The sequence below is a fragment of the Apodemus sylvaticus genome, chromosome 9, assembly GCF_947179515.1.
Source record: "Apodemus sylvaticus chromosome 9, mApoSyl1.1, whole genome shotgun sequence".
Classification (NCBI taxonomy): domain Eukaryota; kingdom Metazoa; phylum Chordata; class Mammalia; order Rodentia; family Muridae; genus Apodemus; species Apodemus sylvaticus.
This window is the reverse complement of record NC_067480.1, coordinates 84,663,545-84,669,446: the sequence shown is the minus strand read 5'-3', so window position 1 is coordinate 84,669,446 and position 5,902 is coordinate 84,663,545. Positions and strand designations below refer to the sequence as shown.

The following is a 5,902-nucleotide window of genomic DNA, read 5'->3' as shown; positions in this document are numbered from 1 at the left end:
GTGGACCACCCAGAACAGTTCGGGCCTGGAGGAATATGTCCAGTTCATCTGAGGAGCATAGTTTTAGTCCACAGTCCATTTGATCATCAAATTGTTTAGTCTTTACCAGAGATCAAGAACGATAGGATGGGCGCGGAAGAGATGACTCAGCGGTTAAGATCACTGACTGATCTTCTGAAGGTCCTGAGTTCAAATCCCAGCAACCACAAGGTGGCTCACAACCATCTGTAAAGAGATCTGATCTTCTGGGGTGTCTGAAGACAGCTGCAGTGTACTTACATATAATAAATAAATCTTAAATTAAAAAAAAAGAATGTTAAGGATGAGAACGTTCTTGCAGAGTACCCCAAAACAAATGAGAATATTAGCAGAGAATGTTAGTCTCATTAGCAGAGCTGGGACTGCTAACTTTTGTGACTGTGGGAACTGGCCTTCACTAGGCAAAGCAGAACTGCAGTTCAGCAGAAGACACACTGACTCACACATGATACTCTGGTGGCGCCCTGCTGGAGGTGTTTATCTGGTGGTGTTAACCCTCCCAGCTCCGGTCCTCACCATCCTGTGCTTACTCGGGTCCTCACCCCAACCCTTTCTGGAGAAAGCTTCATCAAAAGCCCAGCTGAAGCCCAGCACCCTGCTCCCTCCCGCAAAGGTCAGCCTTGTTGCTGACTTCGCAAGGCTGAAATCTGATATCTGCTCACCCCCACCCCTGACACACAAAGTTCATCTTCACTGGGTTGGCATCCTACCCCATCCTGTTCATCCTGCCCCGGCCACAGCAAACTGGTTCCCATCCTTTGCCTTTCTGTTGGCATTTATCGTAGCCTGGGCCGCCTCCACCCATCCCCACCCACAGCCTCACACCTGGCCACAGCCTCACACCTGGCTGACTCACCTGTATCCTGAGTGTCTCCCCCTGTCAGGCTTTCCATGACCAACCTCCTGGCTGGCTTCTCCCTTAGCATCCTAGAGTAGAGGAGGCTGGTTCCACCTTAGGTGTGATGTCACCTCTTGTGCTTTCTCACCAGACACACATTTCCACCACAGAGCTGTCACTGTTGACACGCCCCACACCATACTACCTGCTTTTTCTTTTTTTTTTTTTAAACCAAAACCCAGATTTCATTATTCCTAATGACCTTTTTAAATTATTTATTTATTTACTTACTTATTTACTTTTACATCCCTGATGACTTTGAACCAACTGTCTTAGATCTTCTTTGCTGGTCACTGCACTAGACATAGGCTGACAACCATTTTTTTATTTATATTGTTTTTGAAAGCAGAACATTTATTTTATGAGTGATTGAAATCCTCAAGATGAACTGGATGCTGCCACAGCGGCCCTCTTGGGTTTAGGCATTGTTCCTTCGCGGAATCCATGTCTGAATCTTTGACAGGCGATCTTTAGGTACCTCATCTGACCAGTCCCGGTAGCGTCTCTTTCGTCTCTTGGCCTTGGCACTCCAGCTATACTTTCTCTTGCACTTGGCAGGGGAGCCACGTTTGCCACAGGTCACCTTCTGAAGGTGGCAGGCCTTGGAGCCACCGCGGCGGTGCAGTATGTGCGTCTTACTGCGATGCTTGCCAGAGGACAACGTTCCTTTTGTCATCTTGCTTCTACCAGCTAGGCCAGAAAAGCGCTGACAACCATTTTTAAGCCAAGTTTTAGAGGCTTTTCTGAGGAATAAGGAATATTCTAGGAAGTCTATTTGCCTGAAAAATTGAACTATTTTTCTAGGTACACTAGAAAAATAACCACTTTGCCTCCATCTCCCAACCTTCCCTTCTCCTGGCTTTGGAAAAGATGGGAAGGTGATGTAATGTCTGCAGCTAGGGCAGCCATTTTGGAACCATGAAGAGACAAGGCTGGGAACATCAAAACTCAGAGCCAGCGCCTGACAGCGGGAGGCGTGTAGGAAGTTACAAAACCCCTTGGTCCTCGGGAGCACCACTAATTTCCAGAAACTTCCCTGGGGTCATCAGCCAACGGGTGAAAAAAAAAATGATGCATCATGGGCTTAAGCCATCATCAGGTATTTTGTGTTAGTTGTGGCTGGAATGGTGGAATTGGTCCCACCTAAAGTAACACCCAAGTCTTTCACTGTGACTTTTCATTTCTCTTCCTCACACCTATCAGGCCTCACATGACAGTGATGTGTCCTGAGAAAAACACTGTAACTTCGTGATTATGTTAATACCACAGTGTGTACTCACATAAGCCTAGATTGATGCAGGCCAGTCCCTCCACATGGACTCTTAATGCAGCCAGGAGATGTGATGATGCAAGGTGTATGTGGCTACCGACAGCCTACAGTCCATGCCATCCTATATAGTAATTGTTTAAAAAGTAGAATAAAATATATTCTACTTATTATTATATTATTATTATTAAAATATTTAATATATAATATTTAACATTATATATTAAAAATTTTAAAAATAGTATCATAAACATGAGAAAAAGATAGATGCTTCCTGGACTAAGGAGACGGCTCAGTGGGCAAATGATGCCCAAGCCTGAGCCGAGGTGTGATGAGACACACCCAAATCCAGGTTCTGAGGAGGCAGAGATGGGAGGCTCTCTGGGCTTATTGTTCAGCAAGTCTAGAGACTGTGGCGTTTGATAAAAAGAGAGAAGAGAGAAGCCAGGGATATGTTTGGTGGAGGCCCGGTATGGTGCGAGGGAAGGGGGTGCCTCTGCCAGCCCACACTGAAGCATCCCTTCCCCTGAGGTACTAGCCACATGATGATGGTTTAGTATAGAATAGAGTTTATACAGGGCATGGGGAGGAGAGTTGAGAGAAAGGGAGACAGAGAGAGAGAGAGAGAGAGAGAGAGAGAGAGAAAGAGAGAGAGAGAGAGAGAAGTAGAGGTGAGCCATGAACACATGGAGATGGGGGAAGGGAATGGGGAGAAGAAAAGAGAGCAAGAGAGAGAGGAGGGGGCAAGCAACCCCTTTTATAGGGAGTCAGGCACACTTGGCTGTTGCCAGGTAACTGTGGGGCGGAGCCCAGACGAAATGCCACCAACAGAGACCCTGTCTCAAAACGCGATGGAGAAATGATTGAAGAACAAAGCTGACATTGACTTCCAAACGCATGTGTACCGTTGTCTGCAGTTCAGCAGAGAGCAAACAGCTCCACAGTTTTGAGCCAAATGTGAAGCAAGCTTTAACTGCTTTGGTCAGGACCACTCCCTGGAATTCCCAGCTAAGTGGTGAGGAGACACGTGTTGTACGGGCTATTTAAGTTCCAAACCACGCGGCCACTGTATTTTTCCATGTGACTTTGTTATTTCCCAAGGCCTGCAACTTCCAACATGCCAGAAAGTTACATGGTCCTTGGGCAGGTGGAGCTTACAGGTTAATTTTTGGGTCTTCACACACACACACACACACACACACACACACACACACACACGTATTTCTTATATTTGCCATTTCCAGCACTTGGGAGAGAAGTGGAAACACAAGACCAAATGTCAGCCAGCCAGTAAGTTTCAAGCCAGCCTGGGCAACATATGTCTCAGAAAGAAAAAAGAAAGGTGTCTGCAGTTCACAGCTGCGAGTGCGAGCCTTTCATAGAACCAGACTGCAGTGATATTTTTACAGCCTTGTCACTATAAACACATGAGCAATGTGCTGGACTACATTACAAAAGCAACATCACTAAATCATGTAGCACTTTTATCCCCATTATAACCATATAGGTCCATGACCTGATGCTGTCCGTTACTGAGCAAATTGTAATTCGCAGTCAAATCATTCTCAATGATTTGAAGGGTGAGAACCCATGCTGTCTAGCCTTTTTTGCAACAGCCACTTGTGTTGGTTATCTTTATATCACTGTGACAAAGGACCAGGCTCCATTAGTGCAATTGGAGGAGAAGTTGACTTCAGCTCCTAGCTTTACTGGTTTCCATCCAGAATCAGTTAGCCCATTAATTTTGGGGCCTGTGGCAAAGAAAAGGAAAAGCATATCGTAATGAGAGCGCATGGAGGAAGCTGCTCTTGACCTTAGCCAGAAAGAAGGCAGAGAAAGAGCAAGGAACAGACTCGCAACACTCCATCTTAGTTAGGCTTTCTGTTGCTGTGATGGGAGACCATGACCAAAGCAACTTGAGGAAGAAGACTTTATTTCACTCACAATTCTGTAAAACAGTTCATCGTCAAAGGCAGTGAGGGCAGGAACTCAAACAAACAGGGCAGGAACCTGGAGGGAGGAGCTGCGGCAGAGGCCATGGAGGGGTGCTGCTTGCTGGCTTGCTCCTCATAGCTACTTTCTTCTCCTTTTTAACTTTTTAATTGACAACTTGTAAATTTCACATCATGTACCCCAATTCCACTCATCTCCTAATCCCTTCATTTCTGCCTTCCACCCTTGTGACCTACCCCCCCAAAAGAAAACAAACACACAAAAAGCTGTAGTGTCCCACAGTAGATCCTTGCGTCGACACATTTTTACTTGCAAATGCTCACTGCCATGAGTCAACTGTCTGGTTGAAGGCCTCCTGCTTCTGCTACATCATCCTCTCCTGGACTCCTCTCAGATACCCTGTTATTTGCTCTGTGTCATGGAGATCTTGTAGCTTTGGATCTACGGGACCAGCCCCTTCACGCACTCAAGAAGTTCATAGATGGGGTAGATGTTGGAATGGGCCATCTCTGAATCTGGACCTGTATGGTAGCTGGGTTGGTCAACCAGCTGGCTAACCTGGACCCTCACCAGCACTCTTACTACCAAGGCAAAAGCTCTCTAGCACTTCCTCAGCTCGCTCAACCAAAGCCATAGTAGGCAACAGATGGTGCCAAATCCCCCACTCTCAATGGCCTCAGGCTGGTGCACACATGTCCACTCTACCAGGGCCAGGTAGTTCTACTGTGCTGCCAAGGTGTGGTGCAGGATAAGCTTTCCCATGGAAGGAAAGTCCAGATCTCCTCTTCTCATGACCCTGGGGCCAGGCATTCCCAACCACTGCAAGTGGGGAGGGGTGAGGACTGTTGGTTTCTGCGTCTGTTGGCTTCTGCGTCGACTTCTGTAGCCGCCGCCGCTAGCCGGCACACACGCGCGCACCCCGGACACCGGGCCGCGGACCGCGGTGGAGCCGGGAACCGCAATGAGGCACGCTAGACCAAATGGTTCCACGTGGAGTTTATTTAAGAAGGGAGGGGTAGCCGGCGGGAACGGGAGTGAGAAGGGAAGGAAAAGAGAGAGCGGAAAGGGGCGCTGCTAGGTTATATAGGGGTGGTGACGTAATTACAGGTAAAGGTGGGCTATGGAATTCTGGGTAGATGGCAGCCGTTGCCTGGGCAACGGACCTATACATTGCTTTGCGTGGTGTCTTAGGCCTTAGGTACCTACAAGGACCATGGAGGTCATCTCTATAAAATCCAGAACCCCAGCTCAGCTCAGGGATGGATCCACCTAATGGGCTGGACTTTCCCCATCAATCATTAGTTAAGAAAAACACTATATGCTTGCCTACGGCTGGATCTTATGGAAGTATTTTCTTAATTGAAGTTTCCTCTTCTCAGACGACTTAATCTATGTCAAGCTGACATACAAGTACCCCACACAACCCCTTTCAAGTCAATCTCCCCAGAAGCCTACCATCCTCTCACTAGGTCCCAAGCCTTAAGTTCCACTACCAGCCCATGGTGCCACAGGTCTGTTATAGAAATTTTTAGTCCCAATTCAGAGTTTCTACCTGGCCTTGATCATTCACTTTCCAGATAAAAGACACACCCAACCTTTCTAGTTAAAGTAAGCCTTAAACAACACAAGAGCTGAGCAGATATCTAGGCTCTGTGCTATTAGAATCTACTTTCCTATCAACAATTCCAGTCACCTTCTTCTGTCCTGCCCCACCCCTCGTGGTTCTCCTCCAACCCCAAGCCCAG

The 5,902-nt window shown here is 47.3% G+C and overlaps 1 pseudogene; it reads right to left on the bottom strand.

Annotated features, from left to right (window-relative positions):
* Window positions 1–1,309: 1,309 nt before the first annotated feature.
* Window positions 1,310–1,613, bottom strand: LOC127692904 (60S ribosomal protein L37-like; annotated as a pseudogene).
* Between the last annotated feature and the right edge of the window lie 4,289 nt (window positions 1,614–5,902).